General features: G+C 35.6%; 1 protein-coding gene across 2 annotated transcripts in view; it reads right to left on the reverse strand.

Moving 5' to 3' along the window:
• Nucleotides 1-21,693, reverse strand: part of sulf2a (sulfatase 2a) — a 49,789-nt gene that overhangs the window by 26,884 nt on the left and 1,212 nt on the right. The window lies entirely within an intron of this gene.

Genomic DNA, 21,693 nt, shown 5'->3' on the forward strand with positions numbered 1-21,693 from the left:
AGCATATCAGGATTTTTCTTCATATAATGGACTTCAATTGTGCCCCCAATTTTGAACTTCCAAAATGTAGTTTAAATGCAGCTTCAAAGGGCTCTAAATGATCCCAGCCGAGGAAGAAGCGTCTTATCTAGCGAAATGATCTGTCTTTTTTTTTTTCGGAAAATAAAAATTTGTATACCTTTTAAGCACAAAAGCTTGTGTAGCACAGGTTCTGGGATGCGCATTCACGACGTACTATTGAATCATGTCAAAAGGTCACGCCGAACGTAGGCGGAACTACAGACCCAGTGTTTACAAAGCGAACGCGCAAAGACTAAGAAAGGGCAAGTAAGTCAAACGCTGTTTACAAACAAAAAGGTACAACGTGTTGGATGATTCTGAAGTTGTAGGAGAAAATAAGATGGAGTTTCGCCATACTCTACCTTTTTAGCCGGAGTACATGGACGATGAACTTGTGAACGTGATTTGTAGTAGTGATGGGAAGTTTGGATCATTTTACCGACTCTGACCTTTGAGTCTCGTTCAACAAAATGAACGATCCTTTTTGAGTCATTTCGTTCATTTTAGCAAAATTAGTGTCACGTGACAGCCCCATAAGATGAATGAACGACTCGAAAAACCCGAAGACTCGAAACAGGTGAACTAATTCCAGTACAGAACCTAACAGAATGTTGCGCATGCGCGACTGAACGAGACGACTTGTTCTTCACGAATCACATTAAAGATTTTTTCAAAATGAACGAATCGTTCAAGAACGACCCGTGGACGTGCATCTGAGAACCTGTGCTACACAAGCTTTTGTGCTTAAAGTATACAATTTTTTATTTTTCAAAAAAAATAAATGACAGATCGTTTCGCTAGATAAGACACTTCTTCCTCGGCTGGGATTGTTTAGAGCCCTTTGAAGCTGCATTTAAACTGCATTTTGGAAGTTCAAAATCAGGGGCACAATTGTCCATTATATAAAGAAAAATCCTGAAATGTTTTCCTCAAAAATCATTATTTCTTTACGACTGAAGACAGAAAGACATGAACATCTTGGATGACAAAGGGGTGAGTAAATTATTTGGAAATTGTTGTTTTGGATGTGGACTTCTCCTTTAATAGATGCCTAACATTTCCTAACATTCCCGTTTAAAGTTAAGCTCGCACAAATAATTAATTTTTACTTACAATTTTTTTTTTTAAATCTGTAAATAATAAAGCTTGTAAATAATAAATCTTAAAAATAATAAAGCAAAAAAAGTGAGTAATATGCAAGTTAACATGATATTGGCATGAAAAGCGTTCACTAATATTTCCGCTCCAAAAATTGCCCCAAATTTTGGTGGTAATCAACTTTGTGTCACAAATGCTGTCATTCATATTTTGAATCCAGCATATTAAATGTAACAGAAGTTCTGTATAAGCACATAGAAGTTTTAAAAATGTATTACTTCCTCCAGCTAGTTGAGCTTCTTTGAACTGACATCCAAGTTTATGTTTCAGCTTCAAACAACACCAAAGAAAGGTCAGAATAACCATTAATGATCATAATCATCTGCTTGTTATCATAGCGATCTGCTAATAATGCACAGATGAAAAGCAATGTTTTGATGCTTCCTCTGAAGACAAATGACACTGACACGATTTTCAAACAAGAACAAAGGGAGGAAAAAGAAGCGAGACATCAAATGCATTAAGGAATTACATTTAGATGAATTCAAATAAATGTGCTTTGAGATGTGTCTGCTGTTGCTATTATGAGGCTAAAACTCACAGGAACCTTAGGTAGGGCATATTAATAATTGTTGTTGCCCTTACTAATTACAGCGTCTAACTGGTGACTGATTAATAAATGATATGTGTGGTACTCCTGCTATGAGGAGCAGAGGAATCCAGTTCCCGGCCTCTGTGTCCGTCGGCAACCATATGGCATTCACTAGGCAAGCGTGGTGGTCCTGAGCCCTGTGGCCAGTGGGGGATATTTGTGGGGGTCACCCTGGTATCTAAGGCCACTTTAACGCCCTCCGTCTGTCCTGTGACAGAAGGACAGAGGGGCCACATAGTGGGGTCCAAAAGTCTGAGAGCGAAGATGGAAATCTATTTTAGGCCCAAAAAACATAAGAAATGTTAAAAGATAGATCATGGAGCTTGAGTTAAAAGGATAGTTGAGGCAAACATGAAAATTCTGTCATTAATTACTCACCCTCATGTTGTTCCAAAACTGCAAGACCTTCATTCATCTTCAACACACAAATTAAGATATTTTTGATGAAATCCGAGAGCTTTCCGACCCTGCATAGACAGCAATGCAACTGACACGTTCAAGACCCAAAAAAATCGTGGTACTCGAACGCGCGTCGAAGACTGACATGGAAGAGTAGAAATAGTTGAATAAAGTAGTTATTTTTGTCTTCTTTGTGCACAAAACGTATACGCATAGCTTCATAATATTACGGTTGAACCACTGATGTCACATGGACTATTTTAACTATGTCTTTACTACCTTTCTGGGCCTTGAACGTGTCAGTTGTGTTGCTTTCTATCCAGGGTCAGAAAGCTGTCAGATTTAATAAAAAATGTAATTTGTGTCCTAAAGACGAATGAAGGTCTTATGGGTTTGGAACAACATGAGGGTGAGTAATTAATGACAGAATTTTCATTTTTGTGTACACTATCCCTTTAAAGCAAAATGGGAACAAATGCACCAAAAACGTAAAAAATAAATAAATAAATAATGGAACATATTCAAATCTAACTTTTATACAAATTACTACGCAGATGAAATAACTTATGACAATATTGGAAAAACTAGCAAATGCAAAATTACTTTAGTAGTTGCCTCAATTGTACAAACTATCAGCGGTGCTGTGATTGTGCCTCTGAGGGTTTCATGTGGATCCCATATATCTGGATCTTAACCAGCAACTAGAAGAGAAAATTGTTTCTTGTAAAGGTTTCAACCACAACAAAGTGTTTTTCCACTGTTATCTGCCAGGAAAATCTTTTAAGATTACTCCTTCTGGGAGCACTGGCTGCACTTATTCTATTCTGACAAAAGAAAAGAGACACTGGGAAAGATAGAAATAAAACAAGAGCGGAGACTGACTACTAGTTACTTCATTTACATATTCTAATGCAGAATGAGAAGTGGTAACTCAGATCCTTACGGGTAGAGAAACTGAGAGCAGAACCATTCTGCTCATCAAAATATTCATCACATTAAAACCACAAGTACTAAGAATATATCCATAATAAAACCCTGATGTTTTCATCTCTGTAACATCTACTGTGAATCTGTAGTGAGAGACTTGTTTGTTTGTGTCCAACAATTAGTATCAGTTTTCCATACAATCTGCTTTCTGTCATGCCACAGGATGCCAGTTCACGTCATTCATTTTCTTTTAATTACTTTCAATTTTTCTTGTCTCCTCTAAATGACTTGGGGGAGAGGGGAAGGGTAATGGCCCTGCCTTAATGATGATTACAGACAATATTGGTTTCTTATTTCAGTAAGCTGGCTCAGTGGCGAATACAAAGAAACACATAAATCTTTACCAGTGACCCAACCAGAAATAACATCACTTCACCAAAATTCAAGATTATAAATCGTTAATGAAAACTGCTGCAAAAACTAGCTGTCAAAAACATTTAATTAACTAAAAGTTTTGTTTTAATAGAGAATGGAGTCCAAAATTTGTATTGCACTGATATGAAATGCTCCAACGAGCATTTTGACAAGCAAAAAATTGGCTGTCAGTCGATTAAAATTTGTAATCTAATTAATGATATGATGTTTCGATTAATTAATCTAATTAATCACAAACTAAATTTGCCTGTGAAAATACCCACAGATGATCATTTAAAGCTATTATTGTGTTAAATGAGAAAGTAGCTATAGGCATTGCAACTAGTAGCTTTAGAAAGAAATATTTTATTTGATTCAGCATAAAATTTGTTACACATAAACATTCCTGCTGCTTTAAATGCAAATGAGCTCTGCTCGCCCCGCCCCTCTCTTCTCTCTGTGGAGTGACGAGCCTGTTTACTTTAGCCGCATTTAGCCGCTAAATTTGCTAACTAGCACATTATTAGGAAAGACGATCGCAAAGATTCATAAAAGAACCGTTATACTCACTTCTGCTGTAAGTGAAGCTGGATCATGAATGATTTGCGCGAACATAGACGGATATATGTAGATCGGGAGGCGCATTCCATTCACAAACAAACGTAATCCACTGCATCTTCAGCAGCTCAGATGTCGGGAGTAAATGACGACCACTATGTTCATTATTACATCCAGCATCACAACACCTCAATCGCTCAATCGGAGATATTCTTGTCTAACTTACATCACTGCTTCGGCATCGAAACAAAGAGGGCGGACTGTTACAGCTGATCTGAGGTAAGACGCTCATGTCAATCAACTATAGTGGGAGCAGCCTCTGTCGGTGTGACGCCACAACGACAGGCATCTGAGAATGGCTCGATTTGAAAAAGGGGATATTATTTTTACAGATTAATTAAAAACCACTGCATGGATTTTTATCATTATAGGGTAGATTTGTACACACACTGACAACACACATTAATGTTCAAACAACATGTAAAAGTGAACTTAGCATCCGATGACCCCCCGACATGAGAAAATGACATGAGAGTGAGTAAACGATGACAGAATTAAATTTTTGGGGTGAACTATCCCTTTAATGTTTTTATTATTATTATTTATTTATATATTTTTATGATGAACTATTACTCTAAATAAGAAACTAAATCTGCCAGCAGGTGGCGTAAATGTATTTGATTTGTTAAAACGGCTGATTCATTCTCTTTAGGAATAGGCCTTTTGAATCATTGGTTCACATGATTCGTTCAAAATGCGGATTCATTGAGAAACTAAACACAGCTGTGTTGGTCAGAGACATGCAACAATTCTGCTATGGCTTCAAAGGTAATATGTACTCTGCAAAATTTAGCAAAAACACATAACACAATATCAACTGAACTGTTGTATAAAATCACATTTAAGCTTGTGATAGATCAAGATAAAATCAGCGCTGATGTCATATTGGTCTTACTGCTCGTGTGATATCATGTGATGTGTGGTATATATAAATATGAGACAAAACACAAACGGGCAGGTTTTGCACCAATATCTTAAATTTTAGGGCATAACTGCATTTGTGGAGCTGTTGCCCTGCATCATATTTGTCAACAGTCAACTATATGAAATATAAGATATCCTACAAATGTGGGGACGGGCCCAGTGCATTAACTGTGTTCAAATATTTTAATTGTGTTATTTTTCATGACTAATTAATTAAGTTAATGTGTTAAACTTACAGCCCTAAAATTTGTACATTTTTAGAAAATGACTGATCGTTTCACTAGATAAGACCTTTATTCCTCAGCTGGGATCGTGTGCACTTTGGACCTTCAATCTGTTGGGCACCATTGAAGTCCACTATATGGAGAAAAATCCTGGAATGTTTTCCTCAAAAACCTTAATTTCTTTTCGACTGAAGAAAGAAAGACATGAACATCTTGGATGACGTGGGGGTGAGTAAATTATCAGGAAATTTTTATTCTGGAAGTGAATTAATCCTTTATTTAGTTCCTGAATGAATCAGCATTTTGAATCAAAATGAATCAAATGAAAGATTCACTTTTCACTATCTGTTGGTGCAACAATGCAAAGAAAGTAAAACACCGAAACAGTACATTTTCAAAACCATAAAAACCCCAATTGCCTCCATTTACTAATACTATCTTCAATATTCCTCCCACAAAGGAGCACTCAGCAGAAAGTTTAATTATCACATCCAACGCCTCTGACCCCTGTGGATTCCAGCACTTGAACATTAGCAGTAATTCGCATGGGCTTCCCACTGCCAGTGTGGCCACCGTGGGGATTTTCTAATCTTCGTCTGAGATTGTCCCTGGGGATGTGCGGCTGCTTGGTATTTTATTTTCTGACTTTCCTCATCCTAATCCTCTTCTCCTTCTCCCTTCCTTCTCTTTGTGGTTAGATTAGCAGGCTTAGTGGTAGCCCCTCCAAAATCTATACATGTTACAGGCCTCATTGCCAAAAACACACAAGGGCTTTAAGAACAGCAGGGATGGATGGGAACTTGAAAAGAGGAATTAGACAAGGTCCGATGCCCATCACGCTGACCCGAGTCTTCATAAGAAATCTCAGCTATACAGATATAAACGGGAATATGGGAAAAGAAACAGTTAATTGGGCATGAAACAGTTATGAAATATGGACCTTGATGTTTTTTGAATACTGTAGGGCGTAAGCTAATTTTTCCTAATAAGTAAAAGAACACATCAATATGCATTGAGAAGTGAACCTACATAAAAGCTAATAACACAAAGTGGAATCAAATGAATTGAACAAATACACTTGTACAAATACATGTTTCTGAAATTCAGATTGTGTGATAACAAAGGCGCATACTGTTAATCACGCTCTGTTTAGGGCACAACCGAGGCATAACCAAAGTCTCCATTGGCATGCTGCCCACACTGGCAATTCCCACAGCTGAAGCATTATACATCTTTCTTTTAGCATATCTCTATTTTTATTTTCTAAATAGTTTATATAATATTTCATCGCAGCCTCTGATTAACAAAGTACTAAAGATGTATTCCTGGACAGTTCTTATCATTATCATTTGTTACTGTCTTGCGAAATTTGGAGTTAATGTGTAATCCACATCGAAAGCAGTTTCTCACACTCGCATAAGCATAAACACATTTAACAGAAATAAATCCACCCGATGTCAGACATGAGTGCCAAATTGATAAAACAGCTGCTGAAAATCATGCATGTTGTGTTTTAATTGTGCATGAATATCTTTAATCATATCACCAACAACCCATGACTGGCACCAACATGTTTACTCAGATTGAACTTTCTGCTGTCAATCACAGACTTCTACAAACTACCTGCCATCTTATAAATTAGTTTCAAACCCGTATGACCTCTGTTCATCTTTGGAACACAAATTAAGATATTTTTGATGAAAGAGCTTTCTGCGTCGACAGCAACGTAACTAGTACATACAAGGCCTGAAAACTAGTACGGACATTGTTAAAGTAGTCCAAAATTAATTTTATAAAGTTACAAGAATACTTTTTGTGTGCAAAGAAAACAAAAATAACAACTTTATTCAACAATTTCCTCTCGTCAGTCCCCGCCGTGTGTTCACCAGTGTTGAGAATAACTAAGTTACTAACAGCGTTATTTCTTCAACGAGTAATCAAATAATTACTGTTTCCCCCCGTTACAACGCCGTTCCCATTACTGACAATAAAATGCGGTGTTACTATAATTTATTATAATATTATAATTATTTTATTTTTCAGTTCATCTGAACGGATGTGCAGCATACCTGTATTTGACAAACCGTAAACTCTAGTGTAAAGACACAACAAGACTAGCCGTCACTTTGTCTCACACACACGCAAAGAAGGATATAGTGAAAGAGAGTCTACCATGCAGAATTGATGCCATATGCTCCTTTGGAATTCTTCAGCTTTTAAGAACTGCCGGTTTCTCCGGTAGTAGGCAGAACTGATACACAAACGGCAATCTCATTGGCTGGCCCTCACCTATTATCTTCCCTGTTTTGATTTCAGCAAATCAAAGTTTTCATAATGTCATATTATAATGCTTGACTGATGCTCTTTTGCCATTAAAGGAGAAGTCCACTTCCAGAACAAAAATTTACAGATAATGTACTCACCCCCTTGTCATCCAAGATGTTAAGGTCTTTCTTTCTTCAGTTGTAAAGAAATTATCTTTTTTGAGGAAAACATTTCAGCATTTTTCTTCATATAACGGACTGATATGGTGCCCTGAATTTGAACTTCCAAAATGCAGTTTAAATGCGGCTTCAAATGATCCCAAATGTGGTTGTAAATGATCCCAGCTGAGGAGGAAGGCTCTTATCTAGCGAAATAATCGGTTATTTTCATTAAAAAAAAAATCAATTTAAATACTTTTTAATCTCAAACACTCGTCTTGTCTTGCTCTGCCTGAACTCTGTGTATTCTGGCTCAAGACAGTTAGGGTATGTCGAAAAACTCCAGTCGTATTTTCTCCCTCAACTTCAAAAATCATTCGCGAAGTGAACATACAAAGAAGATCAACAGCGGTATAGGACTATTTTGAATTTCTTTACGACTGAAGAAAGAAAGACATGAACATCTTGGATGACAATGGGGTGAGTACATTATACGTAAGTCTTTGTTTTGGAAGTGGACGTCTCCTTTAAGCTCATTAAGCTATATCAGATATTTAATATTAGTCTGGTGAGTAAACTAAAAATTTAATTTAAATTTTCTTCATTTAACATATTTAATATTGGGGGCATCCAAGTTATTTGAAATATTAGATTTTTTTCATTTTTAAAGTAACACAATAGTTACTTTCCCTGGTAATTAGTTACTTTTATAATGATGTAACTCAGTTACTATTTGTGAGAAGTAACGAGTATTTATAACTAACTTTTAAAAGTAACATGCCCAACTCTGGTGTTCATAAGAGTAACAGAAAATATGCAATTTCCTGAGGTAGTATTACACAGTTCCCACATACTCTGTATACATTTAGCTAGTACCTAATCATTACATGGTGGTATCTGGTTACAACAGCCACTTTTTCCTTCCATTTTGTAACTGGCCATCAATGTGGCGTCACTAAAGCCCATTTCGTTAATGATGCTGTCATTGAGGCTAGTGTATGCTTCTTTTTCCCCGTGGCGAGACTGGGGCTTCTCAACTGCCCCTTTGATGATCGTAATCTGTGATCCATAAAAAAAGACTATTACCATTCCCACAATTTCCACTGCTTTTCCCCTCCATTTACTTCCCTGCTGATCACAATGGTCGTTACATTCACAAATAGACCAGCGCAGGTGGTTACCACCACTAATTGAGAGGTTTGGGTAGAATCTGCTTGAGGGAGGAAAGGATACACAAAGCTAAAGGTACTTGATGAGAGACTGAGTCTGACCCAGCCTCTATAAAACTGGCCATAAATTGTGATCGTGAATGACTCTACAGACACAAAGTCATGGCTTTGGCATTAGGGTCAGTGGACAGCAGTAGTCTTATAGCCTATTCAGTTAATGACCCTAAACGCTCATGAGCTGATGTTCTGTGGTTCTGTTCACAAACATAAATACAGCAGGATTAAAGCTGAATATACAAATGAAATAAACAAGATTGAATTGTACATTCAAAGAAGGCTAACAAGAATTATTCACATCTATCAACATCACACGTTCCCTAAGCTTCTAGTCTGTTGCTAATCTCTATCTAAACCTATTAAAGTAATTAGCAAAGCAGCGGGAGAGTTGTCCATTTTGATAACTCTCAAAGGAAGAGGGTAATTATCAGGGTTTGAGCGGTTTTGCCGGAGGAGAGAGAGACAGTTGGAGCGTTCCTCCGATGACGGTGAAACAAAGCGCGTATGATTTCCCACTGACCTGCCAGGCTAACCCACTCATACAAACAGGAGGTTATTCAGTCGCCCCCCATACACACTGGGATGCATGTGGCGTACCTTTGTGTGTGGGATGTCTGTTGGCACAATCTACGTAGCTTCATTGAGGCGCCTTTTTTAAAAAGCAGGCACATCGCCCGATGTTGACAAAGCTGGGTATCTCCTGCTGTCTGCTTGTTTCGTGTGCACCGAGTGGAAAGAATCAATTATCCCAGCACACAGCTCACTGTTTTAATATCTGACTCCTAATTAGATTGCAGGGGGATCTCCCTGGTGTGCGTAGATTAGGGTTTTTAATATGTACAGTACCATTCAACAGTTTGGGGTCAGTAGAAATTGTTACTTTTATTCAGCAAGGATGCATTAAATTGTTAAAACGTGACAGTAACATTTATAATGTTACAAAAAATTATATTTCAAATAAATGCTGTTTTTTTAACGTCTTATTAATCTAGGAATTCTGGAAAAAATGTATTTGCAAAAATAAACAGCACACCTGTTTTTAACATTATGAAATGACTGAAATTATGGCTGCTGAAAACCTTTTTATATATTAAGTTTTAAAATATATTAAAGTGGAAAAGATTTTCACAATATTTCACATTATTACTGTTTTTTACTCTATAAATCTTGCCTATACATAAACATATATATTTGAAAGTTTGGAGTCAGTAAGACTTTTTTTTTTTTTTTGAAAGAAATTAAAACTTTTATTCAGCAAGAATGCATTAAATATATATGATATACATATATAAATAAATAAATAAATAAATATATACATATATATATACACACACACACACACACACTGCCACTCAAACGTAAGATTTTTTAATTTGATTTTATTTTTAAAGTCTCTTATGCTCAAATTTAAAAAAAAACAGAACAAAAACAAAAACAGAAACAAAAAGAGAAAAATAAGTAATATTATGAAATATTAGTGCAATTTAAAATGAAAGATTTCTATTTTAATATACTAATTTATTGCTGTGATGCAATGCTGAATTTTCATCAGCCATTACTCCAGTCTTCAGTGTCATACGAAATAATTGTAATATGCTGATTTGTTACTTTTATTATTAATGCTGTGCTGCTTTTTTTCTGGATTCTTTGATGAATAAAAAGTTAAAAATAACAGCATTTATTCAAAATAGAAATCTTTTCTAACAATATAAGTCTTTGCTATCACTTTTTTTCAATTTAACACATCCTTGGTGAACAAAAGTATTAATTTCTTTCAATAAAAGAATAAAAATTTATTGACCACAAACTTTTTAAATGGTTTAAATGGTTATATTGTTACAAAAGATAAAAAATATTAAAAAGATAAAAAATATTAAATATTAAAGAATTAAAAAAAAAAAAAAAATCACAGGTTCCAACAAAATATTAAGCAGCACAACTGTTTCCAACATTGATAAGTCAGCATATTAAAATGATTTCTGAAGAATCATGCAACACTAAAGACTAGAGTAATGATGCTGAAAATTCAGCATTGCATCACAGGAATAAATTCTATTAAAATATATTAAAATAGAAAAAAAATATTTTAAAATCGCAATAATATTTCACAATATTAAAATTTTTTCTGTATTTTTAATGAAAAAAAAAAAAAAACGCAGCCTTGGTGAGCAGAAAAGACTTAAAAAAAAAAAAACATTAAAAATCTTACCTTTTTGAACAGCAGTTTATATATTTAAACTGACCTTACTGTCACAATATTTATACACCGGGGTTATTTTTATAGATTTTTAAAACTCCATTAAGAATAAACACATTCCCATGAGCCACAAGAAATCCTCTTTAAAATGTTTGGTCAGCCAGTACTTGCGCCCATTATGTAAACAGCAAGATTTTATGGGGAGAGACTTTGGAAGACCAAAGGATTTTATGCAATAATGTGCACAAATGTGCAACTTCAAGGGCTTGTGGGACATCTAAAAAAAATAATACAAAAATATATATCCATCAACACTTTCACTATGTCTTTGAAGAGTTTTTCCCTTTCTTCCAGGTAGCAGTGGCTGTTTTATCTTGCTGCTCTGAAGGCAAATTCAAAAAAGAGCCCGAAAAGGGACGAGAGGTGAAGTATACACACTTTCTTTTGAAGTATACGATCATGCCTCAAACAGAATAACTGAATATATATCTGCTTCCTGTAATCTCATCAAGCAAAAGCCCTTTTAGTACACAAACACTAATCCAAGCCTCAAATCCAAATGTGCTGATGGACAGCCACGTCGATTCTTACAATTCATTAACATTGCGCTAAACCCCTAGGGTGTGATCTGTCAATGCTCAGATGCCACAGACGCTGATGTAATTATGTACAGAACCGAAAACGCATTAGTCTTTGGTTTGGTCTTGATTGTGTCCAGAGGCCAGGTCTCTCATGAAAGCTCATGAAAACTGCATTACTTCACACACTCATGAGATCACAGGATCCTGAGCTACTGATCTTTCCTGTCTCCCACTGCCTAGGTGGCTATTAGTGACTCTGGCAGCTATTTAATATAAATGAGGACTCAAAATGACGTGACGGCCAGAGATGCTCCTGAACGTGGGTTCTTATGAGGGCTGTGCATCATTACTGCACAGCTAACTGTGTAATGGGTTGTTTGTTTGACTCACTGCAGGATACATGGCAAGATAAAAACTAATAGGCCCCATTCTATTTCTGTTCTGGGGCTGTGCAGAAACTAGGCAACAATCCAGTGCCAAATCAGGCTTAACCGCACTGCCACCCACAACCAATTATAGTGAAAGTAACACTAAGAAGACAAGCATACAGGAGGATGTAAGTCTAAACATTAAGCACTTTCTCACACAAACATAGGACACTATTTGCTGAGCTAAACTAGAATGTTTTCCGAGTATTTCAGAGATTAATAACAGATCGCATTAGATGTAATAACATAAGCCATTTTACTTTGGCCTTGTATCAAATTCACGTTCCCGAAACACTTCAACTTTGATAAACTTTGAGTGTTTTAACATCTGTGTCTGGGACAGACTATTACTTTGATAAAAAAACACCCACAGCCATGTCAGGTGCTATCCAAGTCATTCAATATGGCTCATTTCAAGCAAACGCTTGTCTTAGATATGAATCTCTGTCTTTTGACAGATTTACCATGATTCATCCTTTAACAGCTGACACTCGCAGTCATCACTCCACCTTCACACATCTGCTATGATGACATCATCATAACTCCAATCCTCCAACAGAAGAATAGAACTGTTAGATAACAATAACATCAATTAAACAGCTATGATAATAGTAAGAAATTTGTCAACTGGTGGAGATTTTGGACTATAGTCTCTGTCCCGGTTACATGCTCACATGACCTTGCTGTGCTACGTGGTCACGAAAACGCATCGTTTGCATGCGTTTTTAAGCACTGCGGTTTAAAAACAAATGATTTTAAAGGGATGCCATTATGCTTTTTCACTTTTTGAATTTTAGTGAGTGTTTGGTGTGTATCCGTGGGCATAAAAAAGATCTACAAAGTTACAAATCTCAAAGTCCACTCCGAAGGGGAGATATTTCGTTTTTAAAAAATCTCTTTCCAAGAACTACAACGAACGGCTCCTTTGGACTACAAAGTTTGTTTTCCGCATGCAATGATGTCACAACGTGGTCCATTAGAATATCATTAAATTAAATCCTGTCTATGGAAATTCGAATTGTTGGAAGGAGGGTAGCGACGAGGTGGGGGATTAGCCTAACTTTAGCGATGCAGCGCGGAGAGCCGCTTCAACGAGCCGCAGCGCGGCGGGTATAAACACAAGCATTGACTAGAGTGGCCGCTTCAGTGCAGTAACGCGCCACAGACGTGTGCAGTACAGGGGGTCGAAACACATGCCGAAGCTGCGATCCACTCCGGTTGCCGCGTCAAGCCGCAACACACCACAGACGTGTGCAGTTCGTGGTAAAAAATGTATTCATGATGCTGTGTAGATAGCTTCACTTATAACGCGAGTGTTTTTTAAAATGCATAAACTTGCACTAGAATAGGCTAGGCTGATCAGTGATGATGTTTTTTGATAATGTTAGGCTGCTTTTAGCCTTATGCTGGAGCTGGTTTCGGGCAATGAAACGAAATATGTAAAATAATTAAATAAATCAGCACGATAATATCATGTATCAGCGATCTCGCAGGCAGAGGATGGGACTCAACACTACTGTAGCGTATTATTTATTCACCCTCCATGCATCCTAGGTGTATATGACTTCCTTCTTTCAGACAAATGCAATCAGAGTCTAATAAAGTCTAATAAAGTGCATCCATCCATATTAAAAAGTGTCTCACATGACTCCCGGGGGTCTCCTGTAGCAAATCGATGCTTTTTTGTAAGAAAAATATCCATATTTAAAACGTAAGATTCACTATTAATCTAGCTTGCAGTAACTGCTTTGACAAGGGGCGTGGCAGTACTGAAACACCATCTAAGCTGTTCACCAATCACAACGCACAGGGATAGTTAGCCAATCATAACACATTTCCTTTTTTCGGAAGGTTGGCCTTTATTAAACCCGGAACTAATCGAGGTATTTGTGCCAGGTTGGGAGAAAGGTATTGTAATAATGTAAATTATGTGAAAAATAATGCGTTTTTCGACCCACCAAGCATGAGAGCATGTTCTGGTACACCCCCAAAACAAAATCAAGATTTTGAAAAAAAGGCATAATAGGACCCCTTTAAGCTGTTGAAAAGCAATCGGCTGTGAAAGAGAAATGTACGTACTCATAGAGTGCTGGAATATTGAACAGAGTTATTTTTGGCACTTTATAGGCCTTGAGCAGTTAAATACACACACTTGTATGTGTCAAAATGCCTGTCTTCGAAGGTATCCTCATAAAAACAGCAGGTCTCAAGTGAAAGCATACAGCTGAGAAAGAAAACATGTGTAACAGTACATTGTATCTTGCAGCTCTTAAAGTGATAGCAGTCTAATATTCCTACTGTCCGTCATATATGTTAATCACAACAAAAGACAGAAAATCTCTCACTGCTCTTGAGATTAACATTTTTATTGATTTCTCAGGCAGATAGAATACAGTAATTCTGTATAGAAACAGCATTTTACCCTGTTAACAAACCCGGCCCCAACTAATCCCCAACTAAGGCTTTAAGGTCACAGCTTGGCTATCATTAAATACAAATGAAGCATCCATCATTATGTGATGATGAGAAAATTAAATAAATAAAATACAAAAAATAAAAAATAAAAGGAATAAATAAATTCAGTAAATAATACATCACATCTACACTGTCACAATCACAATATTTCTCACACCCAGTTATTACTGTCCCATTTCCAAATAGGTTAGGTACTTGGACCATTTTTTATAGTATAGGTTTAGCTTGTCCATCTGCTTATAAGAGATTTTTTCGAATGCAGCCACTCTAGCAAGTTCTACTACATCCTCTGATTTCCAGCTCCTAAGAATTATTTGTCTGCCAATCAGTAAACTGGTTTGGACCCAGGATATTATATTTGTGTCCCTTAATTCATTGTCTGTCCACCCACCTAATATAAACAATCTAGGACATAGTGAAATATGAACATCTGAAACCAAGCAAAAGTGTTCATGAACTCTTTTCCAGAAATCTTGAATTTTTGTACAGGACCATAGAGCATGAGCTAAATCACCATTTTCAACCTTACATCTCCTCTCACTGCTCTTGACTAAATCACTTTTGCTACTATATTAATAAGAAATATATATTTAATTTACATAGTAAAGAATATGCAGTTTTAAACATTTGATTACTTTATACAATGTATGTGTTTTCGTTTTTATTTGTTCTACTGAAGTTTTTTGTCCTGTTGCTTGTAATTAGTTTCTTATTCTTATTTAATCACTAACTGTTTATTTGTTTTATTTGTAGTTTTTTGTTATGTTTTGTAATTTAGGCTAGTATTAGTTTTTGTGATATTTCATTTAATTTCGAACAAAACAATTTAAAACAAAAAAAATATATAAACACTAGAAATGTGTTGCCGCACCAACAAAAAACACGTCCCAAAGACATCATATTGACGCTGGTGATAAGAACTATGAAATTTCTATGGTATCAAATATTTTGATATCAGAAAGACCTTATTTACAGCAAAAATAACTATATATATTGTTGATATATATTGTCACTGTGAAATAAAATAACTCATATCATGATACAAGATTTTGGTCATGTATAATAATTTATATTTATTTAATTTAACAAATGTGTGTTTTGGATTTGATATATTTTTATATTTAAATTATCTAAATAATTAAATATACTACTACTTTAAAGAAGAAGTCCACTTCCAGAACAAAAATTTACAGATAATTTACTCACCCCCTTGTCATCCAAGATGTTCATATCTTTCTTTCTTCAATCGTAAAGAAATTATGTTTTTTAAGGGGAAAACGTTTCAGGATTTTTCTCCATATAGTGGACTTTTGTGCTCCTACATCGCTGTTTTACCTTTTTTTTGTAAAGGGCATTTGATCTTCTTTGCATGTTTACTTTGTAAACACTGGGTCGGTGCTTCTGCAGCGATGTAGGATGATTTTGAAGTTGGAGGAGAAAATAAGATGGGAGTTTTTCGACATACCCTAACTGTACTGAACCGGAACACACAGAGTTCACGCAAAACTAGAGATGAGCATTTGAGGTTAAAAAGTATATAAATTGTCAATATTTTTTACAAAATAACTGATCGTATCACTAGATAAGACCCTTCTTCTTTGGCTGGGATTGTTTAAAGCCCTTTGAAGCTGTATTTAAACTGCATTTTGGAAGTTCAAACTTGGGGGCACCAAGTCCACTACATGGAGAGAAATCCTATAATGATTTCCTCAAAAAACATAATTTCTTTACGACTGGAGAATGAAAGATATTAACATCTTGGATTGGAGAACCCATGCCTTAAAAAATATTGTGCATATTTGCTTAGTAGAGAAATACAAATATCATTAGCAAATCTGGAGAATGGGACCAAAACAGGTTTAATATAATTGTCAGAAATGTGCACATTACCAACTCATTAATTTTAATTTATGAGAAATATGTAGCCTATGCATTGGGAGCTTTAACAGTGTTTTCAGATTTTCAGACTGGCCCTCAGGCCATGTTTGTTTGATTCTGTCCAGATCTCACTAAGTCGATTCCAGAAGTCTTTCATTTACCCGGTTAATGTGAAAAATATAAAAAGCCTTTATTCACATGGCTTTAAAGTTAAAAACAAGTTTTCTTTTTACCTTGTATTGAAATAAGAATTGTTACAGTGCTTTGAATTGTTTTGAATCTATTTGGTGTGATTATAATTATGATTAGTAATCCTCTTGTTGTGGTTTTGATACCTGTTCAGGTGACTATGTCATGTGACGAACTGATTGCTTAAACGAACTCTGAGTGTGTTTGTAAATTGACACCCTGATGAAGGCGAGGTAGCTGCAATGCGTCGGTGTGCAAATGTGTTGTTTTTAACTTTAAAGCCATGTGAATAAAGGCTTTTTATATTTTTCCCATTATTCGAGTGCCTTAGACTTAAGAATTTTTTGATGTCACAAAAAATCCTGCACCCAAAGAGCACAGATTTATTTATGTTTACACCCCAGCAGCAGTTTTTTTTTGCATGTTGGTATGTATAAATTGTAATCTTATATGATACAATTACATTTTGTATTACAATATTGTAAGAAACTGTAAAAGTAAAGTATATAAAATCCATAAATATATAACAAATTCACACTATTTTTTTTCAGTGCATTAACTGTGTAATATAAAATCCCCTTTAGTCCATGTTCATTTTTGTTTTGTGAAAAACAAACATTGACTTTAATCCCCATTTACAAATAAAGACAAAGTGTTCATCTAAACTTACAGCTACCTCAGGCTATTGTGATTTGATTCCTCTAGAGAAGAAAAAAAAACTACTGGAAAGAGACAGATAAACCTGCCATCTAAACTAATTGTCCACATTCAGACATTCAAGTTACGTTTCAGGCCAGAAAAACTCCGGTGCATGTAGGAGTAGCCAGCTAATCTGCTTTCTTTAGTGAGTTGGGAAAATCCAATTTCAGAAATCTATAATTCCATAAAAGTTAATAAGCAGCCACAAAGCCTGCTGAGCTCCTGAGGGAGTGAGAGATAGATACGGCGTGCGAGAGAAAGCCAGAGAGAGTAATGGGTAGATGTGAGCTGAAGTCTGAGCGAGATCCTATAAAACTCAGTTGGGAGAACCCTGAGGGAGCGTGATTGAGGAGAATGGCAAGAATGAGGAAAAGAAAAGCTACTTTTTTTAAAAAAATAAGCAAAAAGACACATCTTTACATGTAGAGTATATGAACAGAGTTTTAAAAACAGTACTCAATGAATATCGATAACATCAAACTCTCTATATATAGACTCTCTGTTTGCCCACAAATGCTTTAGATCACTTTAACGTCACTGTAATTGCCTTTGGTGTGCAGTTCACCATTAGTCCCAATGACCGTCACAACTGTCTCCCAAGGTACGTAATCAAACCTCTGCAGCTCATCCCGAATGCTGCAGCCCCCCTATTGAACCTTCCCAAGTACTTCCACATCACACCGCTGCTATTGTCCCTCCAGTGCATCCCTATTCCTGCTAAAATCAAGATCAAAGCATCTAAAGATAATCAATGGTGCAGCACATTCTCATATTCAATCCATACAGATGCTAGGTTGCCTTGGTATCTTCATTCACACGCTGTAAAAAGTGACTTTTAAATTAAGTTGTAATAAAAAAGATTATTCACTTTACAATAAAACACTACTTCAGTTTTCCACTTTAAAATTTCATGTTTAAATCAATGTGTTACTTGACCTTTCCTTGTAATTAGTCATGAAATTTACAAGCAATTTCTAAGTGAAAACTCTTTCCTACATAATTTTTGTGTAGGTGTACTAGCTTGTTGAACATATTAGAGATGATACTTGAGTTTTAGGAGCATTTCTGGATAATAACATTGCTAAAAGCTTTAGTTTGTTCATCCGTAAATTGAAAGTCAGCGGGGTCCAGTGTTGTTTTGAACCCTAGTGACTTCCCTTGCATAACACAAAAACAACTGAAACATTATTCATGGAACATTCTTTGTTATCTGCAGAATAAAGTCAACCACACAGGTTTGGAGTGACTTATCATTTTGGAGTAAACTCTAGCTTTCAATGTAAATCTACTGAAACCTAAACTCATCCATATCAAATATACTCATTTAATCTGAGCACCAATGAACCACTGTTGTCGTGACAGATGTTTAGGTTATATGAGACGAGAGATGGATTCTAGTATCGAATGTTAATGGCTGATGGGTGAAAGGTGTGGTCTACAGTGAGACAGGTATTTCTATAGCAATGCCATATTTTTATTTAAAAAGCAATTGAAAACATTCACAAGTTATCTGATTGGTGAAGAAAACAGTAAACATGTATTTGATCTTGACTGAAATAAACAGGAAAAAAACCTTTTGATTACAAATTCTGATTCTGATCTAAGATTGATGCTCTCCATATCCGTGGCTGGATGTAATTACAGATCTCGGCTGGACACCTGCCGTATCTTGGCACAGCTTTGTAATAATGCATTCACATCACTCTCTGCCTCAGAGGGCACCGCCAGAGGTGCTGTACTCCAAATCACTCATCAAAGACTTCCAGTCAGCATTAACATTTAAGACGGTGGGCACCAGGCTCAAATTATACTTTAGATTCATATCAGGCCTTGTTTTGCTCTCAGCAGCTCATGTAAATGAGATCTTGTGTCTCACATAAATGTGCTCTGGGCTGGTTCGGATTTGTCTAGTGTCCAGACTCTTTGATTAAAAAAAAAAAAATCACTCGGATGTTTTGGGCTGCGATTGATGGTTTTCATTAGAGATGTTGAGAGAAATGAGAAGGACAAAAATTGTTTTACACATCCCATCTAATCAATATTTGGGAGAATATATAAGTAGATCAATAATATGTGCTCACTGCTTCTCATCATTTTATTTAAATCTTGCACTTATTGATCTTCTGAGCTCATTTGACCACAACATCCGACTTGGTTCTCAAACTCAGTTTGCTGTTAAATATCAAACCTTGTACTTACTCTAGACATTTAAAAGTGCTAATAAAACTCGACTTATCAGCAATTTAATGATTTAAACGATTAGTTCACATCCAGAATAAATAATTTGCTGACCCCTATGTCATCAAAGATGATCATGTCTGTCTTTCTTGAAAAAGAAATTCAGGTTTTTGAGGAAAACATTCCAGAATTTTTCTTCATATAGCAGACTTCAGTGGGGATCAACGGATTGAAGGTTCAGATTGAAGGCTTCAAAGGGTTCCACACAATCCCAGCTGAGAAATAATAGTCTTACACTCTTAAAAATAAAGGTGCTTCACGATGCCATAGAAGAACCTTTTTTGACTAAATGGTTCCATAAAGAACCTTAAACATCTGAAGAATCTTTCTGTTTCGCAAAAGGTTTTTTTATGGCGAAAGAAGGTTCGTCAGATTATGAAAAGGTATAAAAAAGAGATGGTTCTTTAAAGAAGCTTTGACTAAATGGTTCTTTGTGGAACCAAAAATGGTTTTTCAAAGGCATTGCTGTGAAGAACCTTTTAAAGCACTTTTATTTTTAAGAGTGCATTTAGTAAAACAAACTGTCATTTTCTAAGAAAAATACAAATTTATATACCACAAATGCTTGTCTTGCACTAGCTCGACTTCACGCATTACATAATCATGCACGCATGACATAGGCAGAAGTACCAACCCAGTGTTTACAAAGCAAATGTGCAAAGAAAGTCAAACGCTTTTTACAAAAAAAGCTAAAACAACGATGGTAGACGAATTTGAAGATTTGAAGAAAATGAACCTTTCTGAACCAAGTACACAGGCGAAGAACTAACCGTGTGAGACTTTTCCAATGTGATTACAATGCATGAAGCTGAGTATTTGTGGTTAAAAAGTATATAAATTGTATTTTTTTTTAGAAAATTAGGTAAGACTCTTATTCCTCAACTGGGGTCGTGAAGAGCCCTTTGAAGCTGCAATGAAACTGCAGTTTGGACCTTCAATCCACTGACCATCATTGAAGTTTACTATATGTAGAAAAATCCTGGAATGTTTTCCTCAAAAACCTTAATTTCTTTGGAACTGAAGAAAGAAAGACATTAACATCTTGGATTACAAGGAAGTAAAATCAAAGTGGGTAAAACCAGGAAATTTTCATTCTTGAAGTGAACTTCGTCTGTAATAGGTTTTTCCAATTACAATCATTGGTAAATTATAGATTTAGTTAGGGATTGGCCTTCATGGTTGGGTTTACGTTAGAAATGGACAAAAATGGTGAAATCTAGAAGAAGACTAGGAGAAACAAACTTATAAATGGTATTTTTAAAATGGGAGAAAGAAATCCAAGAATCTCAACTACGTCCTGACTACAACTAAACAATCAAGAAAAAACTAACCAAAGGTGATTTTACAATAATGGTTAGATTTAAAAAAAAAATAAAAATTGTCCCCCGTGTCATTCCAAACCTGTATAAGTTTCTTTCTTATGTTGAAAACAAAAAAAAAGATATTTTGAAGAACTAAACAGTTGTTGGTCCCCACTGACTTCCATAGGGAAAGAAATACTATGGAAATCAGTGGGGACCATCAACTGTTTGATTTCCAGCATTCTTCAAAATATCTTCTTTTATGTTCAACATAAGAAAAAAACTCATACAGTTTTGGAACAACATGAGGGTGAGTAAATTATGACAAAATTATCACTTTTGTGTCAACAATCCCTTTAAGTTTTGGTTAGAAGTGAGGCTTCATGGCTAGGTTTATGTTTGAAGTCTATAAACCAATGTACAATTTTGTAATTTTGGTCAAATTATTATGACTTCTCATGACACTGGATTGCACTTTGCATAAAGTCAGTGAAGCTACTGTATGACATATATCTATTATGTGATCTCTTTCACTGTAAAACCAACAAGACGTTAACCTATACTGTTACAAGTAGACAAAAGAAGGTAAAAATAGCTGGTTTCTAACTTGTATAATTGTATAATATCATCACAACATATAAGAATCCTATTGAGGCTGGAACGGACATATGCAAATGAACCCTAAATAGCTCCCACTCAGGAATTAGAAAATTTAGATCAAATTCCATTTTTTTTTTTTTTT

Source organism: Labeo rohita, chromosome 11, assembly GCF_022985175.1.
Source record: "Labeo rohita strain BAU-BD-2019 chromosome 11, IGBB_LRoh.1.0, whole genome shotgun sequence".
Taxonomy (NCBI): domain Eukaryota; kingdom Metazoa; phylum Chordata; class Actinopteri; order Cypriniformes; family Cyprinidae; genus Labeo; species Labeo rohita.